The sequence below is a fragment of the Pithys albifrons genome, chromosome 2 (genome assembly GCF_047495875.1).
Source record: "Pithys albifrons albifrons isolate INPA30051 chromosome 2, PitAlb_v1, whole genome shotgun sequence".
NCBI lineage: Eukaryota > Metazoa > Chordata > Aves > Passeriformes > Thamnophilidae > Pithys > Pithys albifrons.
In genome coordinates this window covers 65,255,809-65,282,149 of record NC_092459.1, presented here as the reverse complement: position 1 = coordinate 65,282,149, position 26,341 = coordinate 65,255,809, and the positions used below count along the sequence as shown (strand labels likewise).

At 40.2% G+C, this 26,341-nt stretch overlaps 1 protein-coding gene across 4 annotated transcripts in view; it reads left to right on the top strand.

Annotated features, from left to right (window-relative positions):
* The window catches only part of PLEKHG1 (pleckstrin homology and RhoGEF domain containing G1), a 175,076-nt gene that overhangs the window by 26,096 nt on the left and 122,639 nt on the right, over positions 1-26,341 (top strand). For 2 of the 4 annotated variants that reach the window (XM_071549328.1, XM_071549325.1), the window contains exon 1: positions 17,731-17,979. The exons of 1 other annotated variant lie outside the window; for it this stretch is intronic. The gene's annotated coding sequence lies outside the window, so the exon portion shown is untranslated. Of the gene's footprint in view, positions 1-17,721; positions 17,980-26,341 lie in introns of those variants that run through there. One more of the 4 variants, XM_071549327.1, reaches the window with a different exon arrangement.

Genomic DNA, 26,341 nt, shown 5'->3' with positions numbered 1-26,341 from the left:
TTGAGAGGTCAAAATTAGGCTGAGTGTGTCTATCCTTACCTGAAAATCTGTTTTTAGTACCTATACTATTAGCACTGGGACAAAAAAGTGGATTAGAGAGAGTTTAAAACTTTAAAATGCATTATCTAGGGAAAGAAGAATAGTGAAAAGTGGAAATCAACAGAAAAGCAAGAGAAGTTTCTTGTCATTTGTTTTTGGCAACTGGAGAATTGTCAGAGCTCAGAAAGGCCATAAAGACTTTGTTGTGTATTTCAATCAAGCTTTAGAGCCAGATAGTTACAAGGAAAATTCATTCTCAATATAGAGCCTGTGGAACGATGACCATAACATTCAATTAATCAGATGTGACCAAAATGTCAAGATCCTTATAAAGAAATCATTCACTCATCTGGATTATTGCATTAAGAGATTTTTTTCCCAGGGGGTCTGATAAATGGAAGGAAATTACTTATTTATAGTTACCTTCTTATTTCATAGTAATAGAGATCACCATCCCTCCCACACAGCTACATAGCTCCTTAGCTAGGAAATACATAGAAATTACATGACTTGAGTCATCATACTTGCTACTAAAAAGGATAAAGAGCTGGATCTACAGGCTGGGCACAGAGTGGCTGGAGAGCAGCCAGGCAGAAAGGGACCTTGGGGTACTAATTGACAGGAAGCTCAACATGAGCCAACAGTGTGCCCAGGTGGCCAAGAAGACCAATGGGATCCTGTCCTGTATCAAAAATAGCGTGGCCAGCAGGACCAGGGAAGTGATCCTTCCCCTGTACTCTGCATTGGTGAGGCCACACCTTGAGTACTGTGTTCAGTTCTGGGCCCCTCAGTTCAGAAAGGATATTGAGGTGCTGGAGCGAGTCCAGAGAAGAGCAACAAGGCTGGTGAAGGGACTGGAGCACAAGCTCTATGGGGAGAGGCTGAGGGAGCTGGGGTTGTTTAGCCTGGAGAAGAGGAGGCTCAGAGGTGACCTCATCACTGTCTAGAACTACCTGAAGGGAAGTTCTAGCCAGGTGGGGGCTGGTCTCTTCTCCCAGGCACTCAGCAACAGGACAAGGGGGCACGGGCTTAAGCTCTGCCAGGGGAAATTAAAGTTGGATATCAGAAAAAAATTCTTTACAGAGAGAGTAATCAGGCATTGGAATGGGCTGCCCAGAGAGGTGGTGGATTCACCATTTTTCAAATGTGAAAAATGTGCAAGAACCAAAGGATTTCATGACATAAAATAACAGGTATTATGACTTGTCTATAGATTTAATGAGAAGCTGGTTTGTGAGTCTAGTTTTATCTGAAAAATATGTGGGATTTTTTCATCTCTCTCTCTAAATGTGTTCAAGCTGATTTGCATTTGGACTAAGCAAGCTAGAACTTGGCCCAGAATAGGAATGTTCTCTCATAGGGGCAATCTGAAGCAGCTATCCATTTAAAATTTTCTTCCTATCCTGCTATATGTCAATTATCATCTATCAACAAACCCTCAATCTCAGAATTTTCTGTACTTCTTTCAAAGAAGCACTATGTAGGTTAATTTATGCATACTGTAGTTTAAAATTAATTAGTGTCAAAATTCAATTAGCCTCAAAACCAGTTGACTCTTATCCACAGATTGTACAAACTATGATTTTCCATTCATTTGGGATACATTTCTCATATGGGCTGCACATGTTTCATAAATTAAAATGTGTTGTAGGGTTTCCTTATCCTGGGAAATTTGTGTGATCTGGAAACCACAAACCCAAGTAAAAGTTCAAAAGACTTCAGCAGAATACAGTCTGCTGTAGCAGAGTAGATACATAGGTCAATAAACATCTAAGTAGTACACTTAATTTGATACTAACTACTGTGTGTGCTATTTAGACAGAGTTAAGACATGAATTGCGTCCTAGACAAGTCTCACTCTATTGAGGCATGAATATTGTCCACAGCTTTAACTCAGTAGCAGACAAGTATTGTCCATTCAACCCCTCACAAATCTGTAATGAAACATTGACAAGCTAAATGGCAACCCCCACAGGTATTTCTAGCAATTGATGCTTACAAGAAAACACTCGATCATTGAAATCAAAATGGTCATTGAACCAAATCTTTGTCTTAACTCCAATGTCAAGTGTGCATTTTCAGTTCACTTAAACATTTGGGTTTTTTTCCGAAGCCTAGATGGAGTTGACTTCTGACTAGGAAGAGTAATAGACTCTAAAATACAAACTGGTGGAGCTCTTACTAGGTCCAAGGTTTTGAGAAAACCAGAGAGAGATCTGTTGGACAATCATCCAAGATGGCCTCAAGAGACCTGGATTTGAGACCTGATATTGCTGTTGACTTGTATTACAGACATGGTAATTTTATACTTCTGATTTTATCTGGTTTCTCAGCTGTAATGTATTTGCAAAAGACAATTTTTGCTACATATTAGCAGTCAAGCACAATGCAGTATTCCTTCTCTCTTGGATGTCTGCTAGTCAGATTCCCTTCTACAAACCAAGTAACAGATGGATTTCCTAAAACAAAGAACAACTTTATCCACTTTGTAATTTCATGGAATTAGTAAAATCAAACATTATCTGCAGTCAATGGCAAGTGTCTTTTTTTAGGCAGCCGAGGTGAGTGACTCCAGAAGTCTTTACTCTTGGACTTTTGTTACTTTGTTACTTACTGAGCAGTGGTTCCTTGTGCAGCTGCGCAGCCTAATGACTCCCAGATGGCAAGATGGAAGAGTCTTGCTCTTGCCTGTGCACATGCCACCCTGTCTGTTCCTATTCATTCATCTTCAGGATGAAGGGAGTCTAGCCCACTAGCCCAGCAGGATAAAATTACTAAGCAGAAAAGCCAGGCTAGGTTAGGATAGCATCCAGAACAGTTCAAATGTCAAGTGTGTCGTGTGGGAGCAGGGTAGGGGAGAAGGGGCCAAGGTGAGACTTCTTCTTTGTTGCCACTACAGGACACCATGTTTGCTCAGTTGCCCATGAAACTGCAGCTTAATAAACTATTAAATTGTATCTTATGTCTTGTGAAAGTGGAGACTACAGAGTTCTAAAACTCTAGGCTGGCCCAATTTCTTTCTGAATTCTTGTAGTATACTCACTTACTGCTTTTACTACAGACTTTACTTCAAATATTGTGTCCCCAATATATTCTTGTTAACAATGACACAAATTAATAAACATACTTCACTGATGGAGTGACAACTGTCTTCTGTAGGGAGGGAGCAGTCTGTTTTGGTATTCTAGGATACTGATTTTTATTTTTTCAACGGACTTTGTTTTGCATAGCTGCATAACATGAGACAAAGTTGAACTAATGGTCAGTTTTAAGTGTACTAATGAGGATTTCAATCTTGCAGCTACAAGAGAAAAGGTCTTAAAATTTTTTCATTTCTGTTGAAAACATTTGAATCTGACTAGAAATAATTACTGTTTCATAACCCAGTGATATCTTCCAACAAATACAAAGAGCTGCCTGCAGTTCTGACACCATGCAGATCTGTTTTCTTGTTTGTTTATCTTGGTAAATCAGGAGGTTTTTTACAATAGGATGCATATTTTGGCTTTTGGAATACAGCAAGAAGCACAGGAAATCATATGTGCTGACAAATGGATTCTGAAATTTTGTTTGGATGAAACAAGTTCAGAGCCTCCACTAGGAAAACTCCACCCATCTTTTTATATAGTGTTTTAACAACTATCTGTTTAATAAGAATGATTCTATGTTATCAAAGCTAAGTATGTTTTCTTATGGAATAGTTTTGCAATTCTTATACTCAATGTCTACTTATACACAAAATTGCATTTATTTCACTTAATGAAAATCAGTTCTGTAAATGTTTCTGAAAACCCCTCAACCACACTGTATTTAACTTCACTATTGAGTTGTGTGTTCTTTCAACATAGAAAACTCTTCTTCCACTATGTAACAGCAACACTTCTATTAACTGAAGCTTCAAAGCAATGACAATGATTTCCATAGTATATAGCATGTGGGTCCCTCCATGTAGCATCTTCTAATAAGGAGAAGGTCTTTCTCAAACAGGCTTAACAGATACTCTTACTAATCTGTTTTTCTTGAAGTCATTTAAAGATGAATGACAAAGCACTGCCAAGCCCAGTGGAACAGCTCTTGTGGGTGAGGGACAGTTAGGAAGGCCACTGTGTCAGGGCTGGGATTTCCCATCCATGCTGCATATACTTGGCTGGGCCAGTGACCATTGTTTCAAGTGATATGCTGTGCTGGCTCTCACACAAGGTGATTTTTTTCTGTGTCACATTTACAGGACAAACTCTTCTCATAATATCTGGGACACCAGGTCATTGTGGCTTCCATGAATACAGGGGAAATTCCTGGCATATGCCAGAAGCAAGAGAGTTGAAGGCTCCTCAGTGACTCAAACCAGAACTGCATCCTTTTTGAAAGTACAAGAACTATGACTCTGAGAATAAAATTTACCCTGCTTATCACTGTGAAAAAAAATAATGGTGCTTTCTTGATCTTCTGTATGGGCTTTTCTTTAGGGCAATGTATGTCTCTATGAAAAAAAAAACTGTTAAAAAGGCAAAAAGTGGAAAGCATCAAGTGATTCAGGGCTGAGGCTTCTAGGGAAAGGAGTATTAACTTCATTTAGCCAATCTGCTTCTATTCCAGCATTGGCTTTGTCTCTTTGTTTTTTGTATATTCTTTGCCTTACTCCAAGGAGAGAAACTTCTGTGACAGAAATTACGAAAATAGTAGAATAATGGACAAACAGTCTAAACCTTCTTGCTTTAGAACATCATTGCTTATTTCATTTCACCTCTAGACACCTGCTATCTCTGTCCTCATGTGTCAGATAAACTCTCAGGGGTCACATCTGTCACCTGGTTTTGGGGCGTTAGTCTCCTAGGTCAAGGAGGTCAAATATACAAACTACAATACATTGATCAATATAATGGCTGGCTGGTAAAGTTCAGTTAATTCATAAAATTATTAAAACCTGAATTGCTCTCCTTATTTTAAGAATGACACTTACATAAAACATACAATTCTTCTTATGTAAAGGTGGGGCTGCATCTTGACTTGTTTCCTACTTCCAGATTTCCTGGCAGGAAGATTGGGATTGTGCCAAGAGGAAAGGGAAACACAGAGCAGTTAGTAGCAGAAAGTTTTCTGATGTTTAGAAATAGCCTCTCTGTGCAAAAACAATTGTCAGCAGCTTTCACTGATTTGGTGATGGGTTTTGTTTTCTCAGACCTGACTAACCCCTGTTCATCAGTCTTTTCACATGCATCAGTCATGAGTTTGAGTCTCTCAGTATCCCCATGCTGAGCTGTCATGAATCAGTCTGCACTTTGGAAACTGCATGTGGCTCTCTGTGGTGGGCAGAGCTTAGGCACCAGGGACCAGCTCTATTCCAGTTCATCATAAGTACACCAAAGCTTTTCATTGGCCTGTGTAAGAGGAAGGATAGAAATGTAAGTTCTTTCAAACCATTTGTGTAAAGCTGCTGTTAGCCATTCCAGAGAGAAAAATAAAAGAGAGTCAAGTCTGATGTACACTCTCCAGGAGTGGTATGTATACTATTATCTGATGTCTGAAGTCAAATGCAACTTTTCCATGATGGTCATGCCTTATAACATCAATATAAATTATTATGCAAGCTCACCAGTGGGGAACAGGGTAGTTCTGGGGTTAAAACACACAGCTCAAATTCCAGCCTCATTACACTGTGAAATTCTAAGTTACAATTTTCTGTCATTAAACCTCTTCTATGGGTGGTGAAAGTTGAACAGCAGTGAAGATTCAAACCATTGTGTCACATAGTGAACCATGCTATGCCAGGATAAAGTCAAACAATGGAATAGTAGACACATCCAAATCCTGTCTATGTTACAGTGTCCACCAGTGGGATCGCAACTACATCATGGGATCATGAATTGCAAATCCTCGTTACAATTTTTTCACTTATTTTAGTATAGCAGTACAAAATGCTATAGTGGATGTCTAGATCAGTTATACTATTTCTTAACTACTACGTTTTATAGGGTAGTGCTAAAAATTTAGCATTTTGGTTTATTACATTCATGTAAAAATGACCTGCAACCTTCTCTGTTTGGGTGCATAAATGTAACTATACATGTCTGTTCATATTTTTGATATGTCTCTCAGTAGAAGAATGGTTCTGCTCTGCATAGTTCTGTCCTCCATGATGAACCATCAATGACTATGCCGCAGTCATTACACGTAAAATGGAAGTCAACAATAGCTTCTTTCATGCTTGAATGTAAAACAGAGGTGAAAGGAAAGGTTTAGTTGCAGCAATCTTTGCTTCTTCAGCTGTCTATAGAAATGCAGGAAAGGTGCTTGAGTGCATCTGCTTTTGCTTTTGAAGTGAGTGTTTCATCCTGTCTCCCTTTGGTGCTGGGGCTTGGGTGTAAGGTTTGCTTTGTCTGCAGGGAACCTGGCTGCTTTCACTTGTAATCAAAAGACTGACACACTACATCCTACGTCCTGATGAGAGCTGTCTTCCATAAGTGCATCAGACCCCAGGGAAATGTGGATGGAGTTCCTGAGTGTCAGGTGGGAGAGAGGTAGAAGAGGCTACATCCAACCTAACCTGGTCTGTTACAAAGTTTTGTAACTTTGATTAATGAACTGTTCTACCCCAAATATTTCTTGGATGTCTACGTAACCATTTTCAATTGTGCTAACTCAAACAAACCAGCAATCAATTAACTAGAATTACAGTATGACCAATACTGTAGGAGAAACAAAGCCATCATGAAGAAACTGGCTTTCTGCCCAGTATCTACTGATGATGGGATATGAAACAGCCTATTGATTCTGCAGCCCTTGAATTCTTTTTCAAAAGTAGAAACAATGCTATTTGCCTTTTCAATAGGAAAAAAATCCATTTTATTCAGTACCTCCACTTAGAAAAGGGTAAGTACATTACTGAGCCATTTTTTAGGAGGTTGTACAGAAAGTATTTCAAGCACGTTAAGAAAACTTCAGTTTAGAATTATGCATACTTTGAGCAATCCTAAAGGAAAAGCAAGGACTCTAAATTTTAATGATATTTGTATGTCCACATGTAAAACATGTAGCAGAAACTTTTTAAAGTATTTTCTTCTTCTATGTAGAAAGCCATTTGAGAAGACAAAACAGCTCTGTCAAGTTTCTATGCTGGTGACTGTCAGTTTATTACTAATACCATGATATTTAGTGCTTTTCATTTGGCCTCAGATGACAGAACTGTAAAGTGTAGGAAGATGTCAGGTTTGACCTAAAAGCTTCTAGTATTCACGGTTTGGGGAAAAATCTGGAAACTTGAAACAGACACACACAAATGGCTTAAACAAGAAGACAAGCAAGAGTAACTGTAAGCATCACTTTAAAATGCTTTTCTTTTTAATTAATGCTCTGCTCTGGAGGAGCAGTTTCATGGGTTTTCAATACATGAGGGTTGCCGATACAAAAAGCATGCAGTAATTGTAAAAGCAACAACCAGTCCAGCTGCATTCCCAGTGCAGAAACTGAGAGGGACAACAAGCCATAAATAGTGGTGTCACCACCACTTTTTGCCTCAGTTAAGGAGTATTATTATTCTAAACACAAAACAAACTATTGCTTAGGCTCCAACTGAAAATTTCAAAGCCTCATAAATCTGCCAGGTCAAAGCCAATTTTCAGTGGAATTTTGGAAAGGAACTTCATTTCTTGAGAGAAATATCCAAGGCTAATTTTAACTTCCTTTTACTACTTGTTCTAGCAGCCTTGTCCAAACCCAAAATGTTCCTCAAATGAAAGAACACAAATTTTCCTCTAATTCACTTCATTCTATATATTCCTGTAACTTAGCACTAGTCTACTGCAGCAAAACCAAGCAGAAAATCTACAATGAGTATCTGTTTTCTTTTAGCCTGGGGGTTCTGAGAACTGTCTTGAGGCAGAGATTGATTTGATGAGTGACTGCACATTAATTACTGGGGGACTCCAGGCAGAACAGTGCTGCCTAAGATGTCATCTCTAAGCTTCCAGCCCAGGCAGGTACATAATCTGCATGGAGCTGAGTCTTGGAGGGGGTCATGTTGGGTAGCAAACAGGCACAATGCAGCACATGAGCATCTCTAGTGCTGCATGACGCTCAGCAGCCCAGACAATTCAGTGCCATAAAACAAAAGCAGAGTTCAGCGCAAAGTCTGTGTAGACCAGGGAGGCGCTTGTGCAATAAAAGGTTTGGAAACTGCTGCCACTGAGGAGAATTGCTGGCTCCAAAATATGAAGAGGAAGGTTTTATTATTTGTTTTAATAAGAAGGAAAAGTCCTTCCATGAGAGCTCAGCAGACAGCTGAGGCAATTTTATGAAAAGTCTACTCAAAAGGAAGGATGTGTATATATGCTTGCTCTCTGATTGCCCTTTCGAGAGTAATTTTTTTTTTGTGCTATTTTTTCTTCTCTGGAGTATCTTTCCAGGTGGAGAGGCCAGCGTTTCAGAAAGAGAAATGGGGCAGGTCAGAAATCATGGGGTTTTTCCTCTATTTTCTTAACAAATTTCTCTTCTGTCAGTACCCTTCTCCTATAACACTTGTCTTCCTTCATGCATGAAGTATTTTATCTTTATAATATGTAGTGTTACACGTTTGCTATATGCCAAAGAAACAAGATGGACAATGTAAGCTAAAATCTGAGATCTCTTTCTTTCCTGGGGTGTTTATTCCATTTTCACAATTTTTTCTGCAATAAGGTTCTTCTATGCAGACAAATTTGTCCTCAAGCATCAACAAATGAAATGATAACGTAGACATGATTAGCCCAAGATCCCCACAAAGAACTTAAAAATTAAAAAGATGGCAAAAGGATAGGTTGTAGAGTGAGAGAGATTGATCAAGATATTTGGTATTGTGAGACAAACTTTTTTTCTTTCTAGTTCTTAAATCTTTTTCCCCAGACAAGAACAACTGATTTTAACAAACATTTGGCTTAATTTGTTTTGTGGAAGCATATAATAGGCTTATAGACTCAGCCTGTCCAACACACAGTCCTGGGCCTAAGAAAGGCATCATAAACATGGGGGTTTTAAAAGAAAACAAAAAGGTAGTAAAAAGGGCTACTTAAGATTGTTCAAGTGATTAAGGTGGAAGAGAGAAATGTTCTATCTCTAATATGGATTTAAATAAAGAAGTTTCTTTGTTGTTAACTTCTTCTTCTTAACTACTGTCAAAAGGGACCTTATTCTAAGAAACATGTTAAAAAAGTGTTTATCTACAATGCATATCAGCTGCCTGGTAGGCAAAGAATGATCTTGGTGATTCACTTGTTTTTATACAAAAAAAAAGTCAATAACAGTGTTTGCATTTATAGGTATTGCTTTCCAGTGAAAGAGTTTTATGTCATGCCAGTTCATAAGATTCAGAAAAATAATTGTAGTATCTGTTGACTGTAACAACATATTGTGACTAAAACAGATCTTCACTCTGTAGGTAAAAACCAAAAATACAGCTCTGTGAGCCTTGCTTACCTTTTTTTTTCCCCTTTATGATGTCAGCACTGGGACTATTTTTGCCCCAGATTGACCCTGCACTTTTGGACTTGTTTTTCTACCAGTATATCTCCTAACCTTATTACCACAGGTTCTTATTAAAGGGAGCTCTGTGCAGCAGTGTACAACACTGACATGGTTGTCTTTTGGAAAACAATGATGCGAAGACCTTCCTCCAGGAATGGCAAACCTGATAGCTGTTAACTATCAAAGCAAGTTTAGGCTTTGGACACAAGCACTTCTTGCTTTCTCTTGCCTCAAGATTGTGCAAGCTCTAACGGTGTCTTTTAGGTGAAAAGAAATATGCAGCTGCAAGTGTGTCAGAGCTCTTTCCAACAGTATTCATGTCAATAGAACAGCCTGAAACTTTGTTTATAGCCTTGGCAAAGCTATCACAGACTGAATTAGTCACGGCAGCAAAGCTGTCTGCTCATCAGTAGGGGATCTTCACATTACAAATTTTCGTATAAACCTCATGAGGTTTAATAGGAATTACTTTATACATAAATAAAACCTATAGATTTTTACAGACCCCAGAGCTTTTTTCACTCTTTTCAACACTTTTCAGGCAGAACTAAAGTGAGAGTTTCCGGCTCCTACTCCCGCCTCTCCTAGCTTTTTCCCAGTTGTTGCTGCTAACTTGAGTCTGCATGGTTGTCTGTGGCCTTTGCTTGAAGGCAGCAGAAGTTAGTGGGGCTCAGGAACACTGTCCCCTTTCAGTGTTTCTCTCCGTGCACTTCCCAGAGTGGCTGCCTCTTGTTTAGCCAGTTGTGTAGTTATGATCCCATCAAATAATTGGACAAGAATGCAATTCCACAGCACAGTTTACAAATCTTGAAGAAGATTAGTATTTTCAATCTGTTTCAAATTTGTGGACCCCTGTAAATTGAATCTAAGTCTACCAAAGTAAATCTTCTTTTCCCAGTTATCTTTTCAGACCTCCTAAAAGTAGGTTAAAAAATAGGTTAAAGACCATTGTTCTAGAGAAAAAAAATACCTCCCTTCCAGTTGAAATTTAAGCCACATTTACTCAAAGGTTCAGAACACACTCAACACTACTTAGATTGCAAATTCCCTGGTGTAGGGATCACCGTCTTGTTTTTTTACGAATGCTGCATTCAACTCATTTGTTACCATGTCTTGAGAACATTATTGCAGTATAAAAAACAAATGGCACTGTTATCTGAGGCCCTCAAAAATATCACTCAGTAAGCAAGTTTCTTATCACTGGATTTGGAATATTCTGAAATTATTAGTTAAATGCCCAGAACCAGGATGTGTTTCGTGATGGCTGGAAAACTTAGAGGTATTAGGTAAACATTGTCATAGCTGACTGAGTTTGTGTGGTTGCACCCCAGCTTGTAAAGCTTTCATGAGAGGAGAAGCCAAGACTGAAAGGAAACATGGGAGTTTCATGGAGCACAATTACAGTTGTTTATTCAATTATTAGCCAGTCCCAAAATGACTCACAACACAGCTGCTTAGATTTACAGGCAGTTAACAGACTTAAGTGTTTGTTGGCTTTTTTGTTCAAAGTGATGTAGTGGGTCACTGTCCTGGGACAGATGTATCATAAAGCTGAAGGCTTGAGGAAACAGAACAGACTTTTGTCTCTTTCTTGCATCAGTGTCTTTGTCTGTGGCCATGAGAAAGATATTATGAAGGTGATTTTATCTGTCAAATCTTGAGATTGCAGAGTAATCTAGTAACAGTATTCAGTGAAAGCTGGGCACTACTATCTCTGAGACACTCTGGAAACTCTGGGATCTTCTGATCTGCTACTTCCAAATGCTCCAATTTTTGATGTGACTTTATTTGGTAACTCTTGCATCTGTAATAATAATACAGTGTGCTGGCTGCTCGACTAATAGAATTCTTTCAAAACATTGAAAATTGACACTCAATCATGCCTCAGAATTATTTGGAATTGTGTCTGTTATATTAGCATTCAAATTTCATACTTTTTTATACATAATTGTTTTGTGAACAGAAATAGAATAACTAGTAAGTATATAGGCCATGTCATATAAAAAAGTATTTAAAAGCTACTGCAACACATTGCCTTTTCTGAAGCATGTTGTTTCTGATATTAATTTTCAATTCTTTTCCTAGACTAGTTGTTAGCAACTGTTAGGTTCTGTGCTAACCTTTTCATTAAATAAAAGGAATTAACCTCTGACCATTACACTTTAGGGGTTTTAATTTTCTTTTTTTTCTTTTTCCCTTTCTTCTCTTTTTCTTCCTTATTTCATTATTTCACTGAGGTATCTCTTCTGCTCTCAATCCCCTTTGTCTGAAGTTGAGGTACTCCTTTCTTGTCTCTTCTGTTTAAAGTATTTTGCATTTTTAGATTGCTATATATAACTATTAAATAATCAAAAGCATTGACCCATGCTGTAGGTAGCAAGATTCGTAAAAACAGTAAGAGGTTCTCTGTCTTTTTGTCAATGACAAATCTTCATTTTAGGGCTTACATCCTTCTTCTGGACAGGCATTGACTGAGATTAATGCAAGTCCCTATTTGGAGGTTAACAGCCTTGATTGTTACAACTCCTGATAAAGCTTTGAGACTTCCTTTTCCACTGCCTTGTCTGTAATCATGTAGATGTGTGCAAAATGAAACCAGACGTTTGCTAAATCTTTGCTCTGTCTTGATAGGATCTGAAGTAACTCCTTCCCTTGACAAATCTCCAGTGGCTAAGAGTGAGATTTTGAGTGTTATTCAAACTTGCCTGAGGGCTGTGATGAATTATGCCTGTGACCTGGTTGACTTTTGCCACTCATAGAACTTACTAAGAGATAGGAAAGTCTTTCCTCAAGATAGCATTTTGCTGTGATAGTAGCTTAGGACAGCATGGTATGCAGCTTTGATGAGGATTGGGATGGCTGAACGGTGGCAGAACAGTTATCTGATAGGTGATTTGGACTGTGTGTTGCATTAGACAGCGATACAGCAAAGGAGATTACAGTCCTCTTAGCTCCTTCTTGGAAATTTGCCCCTTGGGATCCTCTCTGATTCATGCCCGGAGAACTGCCCTTACAATCTGATTGCTCTCTGATGGGCAGCAAACCAGACTAAATGCAAGGAAGAACCCAGCGTCAGCTGTCCTTGAGAAAAATGCTCTTGGGACTAGCTGGTGATATTGGAGAGGTTAGGGGCTGAATTTAGTTTATTGCTTAAAAAAAAAAAAGGTGTTTATTACTTATTACTCAGATGGAAGTTTAAAACAATTAGTCTAAATATTGTGGAGCATTATACTTTAAACGGTACAGCTGAAAGTAGAGAACCACAAGATTTTCATGTAAGTAGTAAATTTTAATATTTTTTAATAACCTAGATGAGTCACAAGAAAGAGTTTCCTTGGACTCCTGTAATCAGATGAGCTCATCTGACATCTGAGCAACCTGTATTAGCAGCATTGAAAAGTAAGTCTTAGCTGCTGCTTAAAGCAACTCCAATGTACTCTTTGTTGTGCTCTTAAAACCTCAGATTTGATCATGCCTTTTTGTGCATGTGGACTCACCACAAAGCATGCAGCTAGAAAAACTTTTAAAAAGCGTGATCTTGTAGTCCCTCAATCAAACACACAAATCAAAGGTCTTCTTGTGACACATCTTAATACTTTTTTCTGAATAATTAATTTAAGCAAAAAAGAGACAGCTGAATTTTGAGAAACAAGCACCTCCTGCAAGTCTGTCTGCTATGCAAGCAACTAAACAGAGAAGATGGAGTGTCTGGGATTATGCTCCAGCTTTATTTTGAGTGCTTTTGACTGCCCTGTTAAAAGGATGTAAGCAATCCCCCATCCTGGAGGGATTGCAATGGTTCATCCTTACCTGTTGGCTTTGCTATGAAGAGTATGGAACTGTGGTGACTTTCTCCCAGAGCAACATGACTGAGGGCCATCTTTTCCCACAGGTTTGAAATTAACTGTTCAGTTCTAGCCTTATAACCTAAAATACTACAAAGAAAATGTCATTGGGAAGAAGGTGAGCCCCTGTAAGACTGAAATATGGTTTTTGTTTGCAAGGGTGTAGATGCAAATGTTTAAGGAATAAGACAGAGGAAAAACTTTCAGGAGAAGAACAGACGGGAAAAGTAGAAGGCTATTATTTATCACAATGAAGAAATCATCACAGTGGAGGTGGTGCTTAAGATCCAAGACTTGTAAGGAATTTGGGACCTGAAGTTGACAACATAATTGTATTACTTTTGAATTTACCCAAACTCTGTTTCATGAAAACTGCAGCTGGTCTGTGTGCTTTTTTTTTTAATGGAAGGTAGTTGCATTTGAGGAGAATCCAAGCAGTGCTGCTATGTGGAAAAGCAAATGACCTCAAAGATGTTTACTTCTGCATGGAAATACACCCAGACAATGTAGTCAAAACTTCTCCCTAGAAAGATTACATTCAGTCAATTCCTTTTGTACAATATTTTGTTCTTTTCTTATGTTGACAGTCTTCATACCTGTAACCACTAAACTTCATCCTCCTACTCCCATTCTTTTTGTACATTATTTGTTTCCCAAGGCAAGTGACATGCAAAGTCATCTTGTATTCAAAGTATTCCACTTAAATTTTGCAGTAAGATTGAGAGTAACATATTTTGAACTTTGTACTCTGTGATTAAATGTTTTAGCAGCTGTTTCTGTAAAGACATATATGCTTCCAATTTCTTTTACAAACATATCTCATCAACTTGGAGATAATTGAATACCTAGAGGACACAGGCATAAAGTAGGTTCAACAGCATTTTATTTGATATTAATGATTTTACTGGAACATATAATTATTGGAGTGGTTGTGCACTCCTTTGCATTAGCATACATGAAAGAGTATGTTCTATTAAACAACAGGATCACTCTAAACCCCCACACCTTAATAATATTGCTTTGCAAAGCAAATGTGCCTGCCAACTAAATTGTATCATGGGTAGCATAATTAATTTGGACTCAAGGCAGGGAGTGCATTGCAGATCATTTTATGTTTACTATTCTTATTTAAGATGACTGGGGACTGCTCAGGTTAAGATTATATCCATTTTCCTTGCCTTACACTTGTGTGCATGGCATGGATGCAGCCTTTCACTTCTACAGATCCTCCACCTCACCAAACAATTGAATTTGGGATGTGTCTTTTTGTGTTTTAAGTGTGTATGTGGAGTGTCTGCAGTTTTCTGCTATTGTAGGGACAGGTTTGGTTTTTTTACCCCAGATTCTATCTTGGAACAGATAAACTTGTGCTTCTCTTCAAGTGAATGCTGAAATTCATCATCAGTCAGCAAAACTGAAGTGACAGAGATTTCTGTATGTTTAAAGGCATTGACTACAGTTTTGCTGAGTCACAGTCAAAATCAGAAGAACTTTAACACAATGGTGCAATTCTGACCTAGTGATGTAATGAAATGCTGTGATGTTTGAGGACATACGTGTATATACAAACGTATTGTAGACTAGTTGATATAGGCACATTTCCTAGGAGGAAGGAAAACCCCCAAAGGGGAAATAATGTTAGGTTATAGATCCCCAACCATAGTAAGCAAATCACTTTCAAGTGGTACATGAAGGCAAGTGCTTTGTGAAAGACACCAGCTCATTAGTGGTGCAAGTTTCTGACTGCAGGGACAGAGGTGAAGAACTGGCAAATGGAGCTGGATCCCATCTTGTATGGGGAAAGGCAGGGATCCTACTGTGTGAGAGTATGAGAGATGCTGTGAGAGTGAGTCGAAAAAGGTGTGCAAAAAGTTGGATGTGGAGGGAGTAGAGGCTTGCTTCTTGCCTGTACACAGGGATGCTGCTGAGGGTGAGTGAGCAAGCTCTTGGAGAACCCCCACAACAACTGATGCTCTCACTTGTCAGTGACCTTCTGGTGCTCAGGCAATACCCAGGAGAAAGGTTTGCCTCTCTACAGCCTCCTTGCCATTTGGGCCCTTTTACCAATAGTTGCCTGGATTACCTTCAAAGATATGAGTTCTCACAGTTGGCCCATGTATCTAATTCCTCCAAAAATGAGTGTTTCTTCAGATAACCTGTTTTGTGTTACAGTGTTGTAAAGCTTGACCTTTAAACCTCATTATTTCTGCAACAGTGATTGTACATTATCAGTCAGTCGACTTAAAACTGAAGGTATTTGGTCAATCCACTGTAATACTATTTTTAGCACAAGCAAGCAACCAGACAGGCTCATGATCAGTCCTTTGGGGAAATGGAAGTAGAAGGATGAAGAGAGAGGAAGAGACTTCTCCTCTTGAAGATTTTTCCTGTTAGTCACAGCACTGAGGAAAAACAAACTCCATATGGAACAGATCATGTAAGGCCTTTAAAACATATTTGCAGAGACTGTACAGTTTCTTAAAGGAACTTGAAATACTTTGTGGTTTGGGGGTTTTATTTTATTTCCCATTTGGGGATGTGTGTACATTTTCATTTGTTTTAATTTGGACTGAATTAAAGGGATCAACCAGTAGTTGTTTTTATTACCATCTTTGAAAGATCTATTCATAAAGAAAAAACATTCCCTGATTCCCCTAATGGGAAAGAGTAACAAATGCTTCCCTCCCCGCAGATTCATCAGAGAAGTTTTTCTGCCTTTTTTCTTTTTCTTCCTTTTTTTTTTTTTTAAATTGGCTTGCAAATGAAGGCTAAATTTTTGTTCCCAGCATACGGCCAGAGGGTAGTGTGTTGAGGCAATGATGTGTGCTCAGCTGGATGCTGAAGTCAGACATGGAGTAGCTGTCCCCTTTCCCCATTTGTCCCATGTCAAGAGAGTTTGTACAGCACCATTCCAGAATATTAATTGTGGAGTCCAGCCTTCCATGATCTGCTTTTCCTGCCTGATAGAACAGTGATTACTTGCAAGGAAGTACAGGTGGAGCAAGACTTACCCCATGGTGATAGGGTTTTTCACCTGGAGCGTGGCTGGGCTGTGGAACTCTCCCCAGGGAAGTGGTCACAGCACTGAGACTGCCAGAGTCAAAGAAGTGTTTGAACAATGCTCTCAGGCAGATGCTGTGATTCTTAGGACTGTCCTGTGAAGGTCCAGGAGTAGGACTTGATGATTCTTAACAGTCCCTTCCAACTCAGGATATTCAATAATTCTATGATAACTGTGTTCTAATTCTGCAATGTGAATAAATGTTATGCATAAGAATGGCTGTCATTAAAACATTTGAGGTAATTTTTTTTAGTTAAGAACTTAATATAGGCTTCTGAATCACTGATAAACAGACCCTGACCAAGTTTTGTTGTTGTTTTTTGTTTGTTTGTTTTGTGGAGGAGTTTTGTTGTTGTTTTGGGGTTTTATTTTTGTTTGGTTGTGTTTTTTTGCATTGTTTTTGTTTTGTTTTGTTCTTAGGATTCCAGTGAAAACAGGTAAGATGAGGGAAGCACTGAAACTTCCTGCTTTTCTGAATTACTCCTGTAATTACTTGTTTTGATATCTGAACAGTATAGGCTGTTCTAACCTCCCAAATTTCCTTGCATTCCACATGCTGTATATTAGCATGAGTGGAGGGAGAAATTATGTTATAGAACAAAAGCAATTTAGCTTTACCTGATGTGAAATATAGAAAAAGGTTTCACAGGCAAACAAGGGTTTTGATAGAACTCAGAGGAGTAAGGACCACTGAACATGTATTAAGGATTCGGACTTTATTTAAGCTGTGTTTTTCTTTGTGTGTGTGTTTTTAATGTATTCTTTTTAAATGTTGTATAACTTTAAACTCACCTTTTCAAAGAAAATGGCCAAGCAGACTGCCAGGAAATTCATTTACAGAAGCTCTTTCCACTTAATACCAATGTCGGGTCTTCGATCACCGAATTTCAAACCTGTGGTGGCGGAGAGGGGCCGGTGGGCAGCTCGGCCAGTCGGGGATGGCGCTCACAGCCGGCAGAAGCTGTGCCCTGACTCACGGGGGAGGGCAGGAGAGCCGAGCGCTTGTCCCTCAATGAAAACAGTAGCGGATTTTTAAATATTTTTTTCCCTATTCCGTTTTTCTCCCTTCTTCCCGGGACTGTAATCCGACTGCTCTCTTTGGCTCGGTCCGAGTGGTTAATCTCTTTTCCCCCTTTCCCAGCCTCGGGGAATCGCGGGGCGGGGGTGGAGGAGGAGGAGAAGAAGAGGGGGAGCGCAGTAAGCTGCAGCCCGGGGCCAGTCAGGGCCTCCCCGGGGAGGGGCTGAGGCAGCTGCTGGGCTGCGGGAGCTGCATGGAGGAGGGGAGTTCCTCAGACTCCTCTGCCCGGCCGGGAGGAGGAGGAGGAGGAAGTTTGGAGATTAAGCTGCTGCCCGGAGCACGAGCGCACGGAGTGAGTCGGGGCGCGGCCACGGGCGCTGCGAGGGGGAACACCCGCCGGCGCCGCTGGATGAGTTACGGGGCGGGGTAGCCTCTCGCACTCCCGGCTCGTAACCCTGCGCCTGGATACTAAGCGGGAGGAGGAGCGGTGTGCGAGGGCAGAATACGGCCAGAATCTGCCGGTGAGCGCTGCCGGGGGCTTTGTTCGGTGGACGCGCCGGGGAAGGGACGGCGGCGGCTCCCGGCTCGGCTGGGCTCAGGGCGGGGCGGTCGGTCGGTCGGTGGGCGACTGAGGTACCTGGTGCCCCGCAGCCCCCCGAAACCAGCGGGGCAGAGAGGCCCCGGCTGCCGGCTCCGGAGGCTCCGCAGGGGAGCAGGCGTTCCGTGAGCGCAGCCTTTGTGCGAGCCCCGCCGTCCCCGCCCTCGCCCCGCCGGCGGGAGCAGGAGACACCGTGCACCGGGGCTCCCATCGGTGCTGCGGCGGTTACTGGCTGCGGGTCGCCTTGCCCAGCGGCGCACTTTGTGCTCGGCCGCTCCGCCGGAGTCCGGGAGCAGCCTGGGCGGACCTGCACCTGGCTCAACCCGAGTCTGAGGGATTCATCGAGTCTCTTTGGAGACGGAGGAGGTGTTTCCTTTAAAAGATGATTGCATAGGGCTTCAGGTTTTGTGCGGATGCTTTGGCAAACCTGTGTCTTCTGGAAAACTCTGTTCCAACCCCCGCCCCCCCCCCCCCCCCCCCCCCAACCTCTGATGTTTTAAAGCAACGCTAACGGGACTGTGATAAGTGTGGCCTAAATAGGGTTAAAAATAAGACTGGTTTGTTAAGTTGCAGGAACGTTTATTCTGGGGAGGGAAGAAGAGGGAGAGGTGGTGGGGCAGAGCAGTGTCCTGCGGGACCCTGGATGAGTTTCCCCATTTCCTTCCCTCATCTTTCCCCTGCTTTACGGGTCGCATGTCCCCGTCTTTGTCCCTCTTGTTGAGGGGTCGCCCTTCAGAGCACATCCTTCGGTTTTCATTGACAGACTCGAGGCACTCTTTTCCTTCTTTCTTCACAAGCCCTACTGCTCCAAGTATGAGAGAAAAGGACCTGAAACAAACTTAACAGTATGTTCAGCTGGCTTCCAATACGGTCTCTCTTTAGCTGGCTCTTCTCCTCCTTTGATTATTAATTGGCAGACTCAGAGCTGTGGTTTTGCTTTTTTCTTTTAACATTTGCTCGTACTTCAGCTGTTTAATGTCGCTGCCTAGAGAACTTGATGACTTATAGGTGTTTTGAAAGCTTTGTAATAAGAACCTATTAATAGTTGTCTTTTGCTACTGTTTCATTCTTGGAGGGAAACAATTTCTACTGCTGAAGAGCTGCGGTTCAAATTTCCACAAGCGTTTGTTGCCCGTGCCTCTAGCTAAATTTATATAGGAATCCTGTTAGCTTGTATGAAGCTAAATCTGGCTGTAGCAACTCCTGGCTATGTAATTCACTGTGCTTGGCAAGGCACAATATATAGCTTCCTTTAGATTTATTTTTAGGTTCCTTATTTTCCTGGTGTGTGTGTGTGTGTGTGTGTGGCACGTAGTTGTCATAATTTTGGGAACTCTTCATCAATGTGTGTGTGGGTGCTTTGGGATGAAAACATAAGAGTTATGCTAAGGTTAGAAAGTGTATTAATAGGGTGCTTGTCTTGAAAATATGAGAAGGCAGTTTGAGCTTGGCCTCTTAATGAATATTGGTATTGTTCTTGGGTCCATGCAGATGCTTAGCTATTAAACTTTGTCCCTACTTCTCCTCTGTGTTCTCAATTGGCAAGCTAGAAATGGTGCAAAACACTCTGATAAAAGGTTCAGTTTTACATGTGATCATTTACGGGAATGCTGGCTGTTTCTCACAGACGTAGAGAGCTCTAGGTAAACGATGTCGACCTGTGGCTATACAACTTAGTTCATCTCTGCAGAGGCATATTATGATTCTATAACACTATGTGCTAATGTGCCATTTTTCTTGTTTTACTTACAATTTTCAAAAAAAGACAATGAAGAAAAAATATGGGTGTGTAGTCAAATTGGTCTGTAATTTAATAGTCTTACTTAATACCATCTTGCAAAGACAGCATTGACTTGATTTTTAAGTGGAAATCTTCAAGTAGTGAACTTAGTTTGTTGGCAGCTCTTGTGATTTCAGGACATCTGTTAATGTGTTCTTATGCGTTGGGCAGGATGTGACAGTGCAAGTTAACTGACGAAAGGCATACTTTGAGCCTAAAGTAGCTGATTGCAAGGCTTTGTTATAAACTGTGCCCTGTAGGAAAGATTTGGAGCTGACGGAGGTTCTGATGCCTTCCTATGTGGAATTGGGGTGTTTTTGATTAGGTAGGGTTTTTTATGGGGTTGTGTTTTGGGTTTCTTTGTGGTTTTGCTTTTTGTTTTTCCTTATTTTATTTTAAACCTTCCTTGTGACCTAAAAAGTTAAAGCCAGAAGAGAAGTGAAAATACCTGCTTACTTTTTTAATAAGTAATTTAGTCAAGTTTTGAGTTTGTGGTACTTTTTGCTGTTATTCTCTGTGTAGGTTGGTATGGTTAAACTTTTGACTGATGTTTCATGTGGCACTGATAATAGTATTTTTGTGAAGTCATTCGGAGCAGTGTGCATGCTTGAAAGTTTTCTTATGTGCATTTGTTTGGATTGAGTTGTCATATACCTGTTGTCCTCTGTCTTTCTTACACTTATGATTTCTTGGCTCCAATCCAGGAAAGGCTTTTTAAGTCCTGCTAACCACATAGGGCTGCAGCAACAGACAAAGGCACATACTTGAAGTAGCACCTTGTTATCTTTGAATGCAAACTGCAGTGCAAGTCTGACTGTTTCTTTCACCAAAGAACACTATCAGAACTGTAATTTCAATAGTGGCTTTTGTCATTTTACTTTGCTCTGTGAGAGCATCACCTATGCAACTTGTAGATTCTTGTGAGTTCTTCTGAGATCAACCCAAAGACTGGGAAATCAAGAACACAGTTACAAAGCCTGCTGTTAGTAGTTTTAAAGAGTAGATCCATAGATTAGCTTGAGATACTGCTATTAAAAAATGTTTCTGTACAGAGGTGTCATCTCTGAAATGGTGCCTAAAAAGACCAATCCCAAACCAAAACAACTCTTAGGGGTGGATACTACAAAATATGTGAAGTCAAATGGATGTTGGTTTTTGTTTTCTCTCATATTTTTTTAAGAAGTCCCAAACCCCCAATATTTTAACAAATATTTAGCAGAGTTACTAAAGTATGCCAAAGACTCATTCAACTGTTGTATTTTATTTATTTGTTTTCCTCATGTTCAATTGCCACTCCAGCAATTACTGGGCACCACTAAGTCTGTCACCAGTCAAGGCAGAGCTGCAGTTCTTGGTCGTAGGGAGCATGGGGTTATGAAGAAGAGAGCTGCCACATTTTTGGGTGGCAGCTGGAGATGACACTCAGTATGGCCCGGTCATGTACACCAAGTCCATAGGGTTAGATGTGCTGGGTGAGGAACTAATTGTAACATCCAAGCTGATGATAAAGGGAGCCATTTTCAGGATTCTGTTTAGAAGTGTTTCCCAGAGTAGACATGTATAAAGCTGTGACAGTTATAAATTAGAACAAAGAAATTAATCTGATGTGCATTCCCCTGTGTATTCAGTCATGTGTTGAGAAGGATGACTGCTTTATTAAAGAACCATGTTTTATGGACACATTAAATTAGTTATGGCTTGAAGTTACTTTGCCATAAATTGCCTAGGCCAAGTGTAGTGCACAGATATTTAGGTGGAATATACAATAGAAGATAGAATAATGAAATAGAAAAAAAGGCAAGTTAGTAATATAATGTCTGCTGAAGACATTTGAAGTAGTTCTGATTATATATGGCAGTCCTCTTACAATGAGCTGGAATTTTTGCTTGTAGGGACAATGAAGATGTCTTACCATTACTTACTCTAAATAACATTTTTCTTTTGTAGTGTTAAGTTGGGAAGGTGGGTAGACAGAATTATTGCAGCCCTCAGCAAAGTGTCGAGTGGCTGAAAGACTTGCAGAGCTATTGCTGAATCGTTATTTCTGAGAACCTGCATTACTGTCATTGCACATAAGTTTTAGCTTGTCAATAAGTGGAAGAAAGTGTTATTCTTGTAAACTTAGAATGCAAAGGATGTGAACCCTAGATTTCCCTCACCACATCATTTTTTTAAGATGTTTTTCAAAGCATTTCTAATAGCTGCTCATTGAATACTTGATTAAGCCTCTCATTCAGGGAGACTAACCAAAACCACCTAAAGAGATGTGCTGGGTCGCTATTCCTAAGCACTGTCTTCCCCACACCAGTCATGGCTTAGGCTTCCTGAACTTGTGTGTTTGGTTTATTAGCCATTAATCCTGTAGTATTTTTCAGTTTCTTTGGGGTTTGAACTCTATTAAAGTAATGGTTCTTAGTTCTTTTTCTCTTTTGAAAGGAAAGCTGAGATTCCCGTGAGATGTTATGTGCCAAAACTCAGGGCTTTAGAAAAGCCTCACATGTCAGAGGAGGTGGGTGGAATCACAAACCCAAGCTGCAAACCAGGAGCAGAGTGACTGAAGAGGAATGTCAGTCTTAGTGCACTGGCAACCATTACAAATGCAAGTACAGAAGCATTTTACGTACATGATTAAGAATACATGAGATGAATGTGAACTGATTAAATAATACCTAAAGTATCAGCAAAGCCTGTTTGCATTAATTCATTTTCAAAAAAAAAATGTGTGACAAACCATCTCAGTGTTTAGAATTTCTCGTCACTCTAAGGATATAAACAATTTTATTTTTAATTGTGATTGTTGTATCAAATAGATATGTCTAGTCTGATTTACCTAAAGTTGAGTTTTTATGAACTTGGCCTAAAATAATTTTAACTGCAAATTTGATTACAAATGCAGGAAAAGAAAAGGGCCTAGTCAGGGAGGACTTGGAAGAAAATAGAAGGAAAACTACTGATACTTGTCAAGGAGGCCTGAAAGAAGCAGTTGTCCAAGCAAAGTTACAAACTCTTAAACTCACTGTCAGGTGCTAACTGGAGCACCTTCTGAAAGACTTGGATATGTGTTTTCACTATTCACAATGAGCATTGCTGTGAAAGTACAAAGCAAGGTGACTATCTATAAAAGATACTTGATGCACCTGACTTGTTTCTTATTTCACAGAATATTCTGAGTTGGAAGAGACCCACAAGGATCATCAAGTCCAAATCTTAAGTGAATGGCCCATACAGGGATGAAACCCACAACCTTGGTGTTATTAGCACCATGTTCTAACTAACTGAGCTAATCTCATAGATTCCTTTCTTCCCTCCTTCTTTGGCATGAGCCCCACTAGTCCTGCTTCTTAGTCCTCTACAGGACCATGGGTGGTTATGCTAGTGGGTGTTGCATGTGTATTTCAGAAGTGTAGTGTGTTTTGTAAGTGTAGTAAACAGATATAGCTTGGCCTGGCAGCAGTTTTCCATGTAAACTTGTGAGTGAAGCAGTGCTAATTAAATTGGAATCCTATAATCCTCACTTGCCTGCTCTGTCATTGAGTTTCAAGCTGCAAGAGATGCCAAACCATTTCCTGTAAGCAGGCTTTCTGTAGAAACTTGCATGTGAGCCCGACGCTGGTTTAAAAGCAACTTAATGAACGTTAACATAGAAATATTTGAACCTTCATATCCATTCAGATGTTTCAAGATCACACTGCAGGCATTAGTATCTACTTTTCTGGTGTAAGATGTGTGTGTCCTTTCACTGGAAGTAGCAAGCAGAGGTAAAAAGTGTGTCATGGGAGTGAGTGAATCACCTGCTCAGTTGCTTAATCAGAGCCATTGTAGATAAAACATTGATAAAAGCTTGGGAAGGAGAAGGCTGCTTGGGTTGGTAAGGAGTGGTGTTGGGGACAGTGTAATAGCCAGCTTCTTTTCATGGTCGTTGTTGACATCTTTCAGCATGTCATCTGGGTGTGGGCTTCAAGGTTGGCTTCTTGCTTTTAATTAGTCCACATAAGCATTCTCTATCTCCTAGACTTAGTGCATATGCTCTAGTGCTTGTACTTTCTCCATGCTTTCCCTTGTGTTACGTGGAGTTATCTGTAAACACAGGCAAGTTTTCGTCATTAACCCCCTGTAAACCCTACTTTATTAAAGTATGTACCGATATTTACCCTCATGTATGTCTCCTAAGATTAGATGCACTATCTGCTTTAGTTTTGTTGTGATTTCTACATACCAGTATCAACTTGGTTTTTTTTGCTTTTTTTTTCCCCCTGTTTTTGCATTGCTCGTCCCAGTGAGTCCAGGTTCATAGTTGAGATCCCACTGTATTTCAGAAATGCAGTGGCAGAACTCCTTGTTTTCTGCTGCTGCCACTGATCTGTTGTAGTTCAGTATAAAGTCACATCATGCTTTGTGTCCCTGATGTCTGATACAAAGGAAAAATTATAGTTCCTTCTTTGTAAATAATTTTGAAACTAGATGGGTGAGATGAAAAACTACTTGTTATGCATGTCTGTAATCTTTATCACTTCAGTATGCACAGAGCTTTCCACTTACTGTTTTAAACTGAAACCAGGTTAATATCTGGCTTGAAAGCAGGTTGGGTACTGCCAAGATGAGCATGCTTCATACTCAAGTGTTTATGAAGCTTTGTCACTGTTTATTTTCCAATTCCTCCTCATTATCCTGATAACATACCTCATGTGGTTGCTCAGAATGCTGTCTCAGTGATGTCATCACAGATTCAGCCTGTTGCAGAAACACTAGTGTCTCAGAAGAATCAGTAGTTGTAGCCTATTTGAATGGTAGACAAAGATATATTTAACAGTAAATTAGTATTGAATTTGGACAGGTATCTTACCTTCCATCATACTCTACCAGCACGTGGTTTGTAATGTCTATTTTCTATCAGTCTTCTCTGATATGTGAGTGTCTCTCATTTTAGATGAATCTGAAGTCATAAATCTCTGATTTGTTCTATCTTGCTCATTTTTGCTCCTGCTGCCTTGAGGAGGTTGCTCTTTCTGTCCTGCAGGCAGATGAGCCCACTTAGCGCAGTCCTTACTGGATATAGACTCTTAAAATCCTTGCCCTATCAGACTGGTTGTGCTGTGAAGGCTCTTCTGTCTTGTGGTATGAAGGTATAATCTCCAGCACCTCTTTCTCCTGAGCTTGAACTGACAATCTTGTGAGTTTTCCATGCATTTCTAGGGGAAAACCATGAACTTATTTTCTTAACATCTACCAGCAGCACCAAGCATCAGGCACAGGGTCGGCTTTTTGGTAAGCCACTGAAGGCATCAATGACTGTTTAATCTCCAAGGTTTCTTTCTGATTTATAGGGTAGTATCTTGCATGCCTCTTTTCCTCCATTGCTTTAGGTGATGTTGTTCCTAAATTGGTATTGGAGATGCCTGTAGTAGGAGAGTCAGTGCTAGCCAAATTTCTCAGATGAAAAGAACCAGGTTTTCTGCAGAATTTCCTTTTCAGGAATCGTTCTCCTCTTTTGTATGGTCTGCCAGCAGGGAAATGCAGACTAGAATATTAAGAAAACTCTACTTTTTTGTGTGTGTGTGTGAAGGACAGAGTGGTTTGCCAAGGCACAAACCATGCTGGGCAGATTTTAGAGCTGATCTCCTGCATGGCAACTCATCGTGCTGACCTCTGTTACTTCCCTTTGCACTTCGTGACTTTATCTGCAACAACACTGCCTTTGGTATTGGGACCTGTTACCAACACAGGCCTACTTCCTCAGTGATGGCTCTGTGTGTTTGAGTTCTCACTTGAGTTCTTCAGTCTTAGAGCTGGGCTATCCTGCTGCTACCATGCACAATGCAGGTCTAAAAGAAACCATGTTGAAGGGATTCTTCTTGCAATGTTGCAGCAGTGGGTGCTGTTGTTACACCAACCCTGCTATCAAACACAAATTTGTCTCAGGCCCTTCCAAAGCAGTTTTTTCACCCAAAGCACATCCTAGGCACTGACTCAAACTTCCACAAGGTCAAAGTAAGGAAAACTGGTGATTTTTTTTTTCTACCCTTCACTGGTGAAGCATTGATGTGGTGGAACCTGTGATACTCACAAGTGAGGCATGGAGGAGAAAGGATTTCTTCCACATGCTGCTGCATGCTGTTTGGGTAGAATAGGAGCTGTGTCTGCTTTTCAAGGGAGAATTCTGAAAAAAACAAAACCACAAGAATCTCATTTGCTGTCTTCAGAAGAAAAGCTGGTCATCAGCCTTTGTCACTGAAGATCTGTTGCTTGCAAGTCTCTTTCATCTGTAGGGGACAGTGATGACATATGTACCCAACAGATGCACCTGTCCAGCCTGGCTATGTACATCATGCAACTATTTGAGCTTCCAGAGAGATTTGAGTGCTAGGGCCATCTGAATGCATCTTCATTTCCAGTGTCTTGTAGTTTCAAGTAACCTACTCACTACATGTTGGGTTTTTTCTCATTCACTATGTGGTTTGGGGGTTTGATTTTTTTAAAATCAATGTCAACACTGCACTATTTCAAT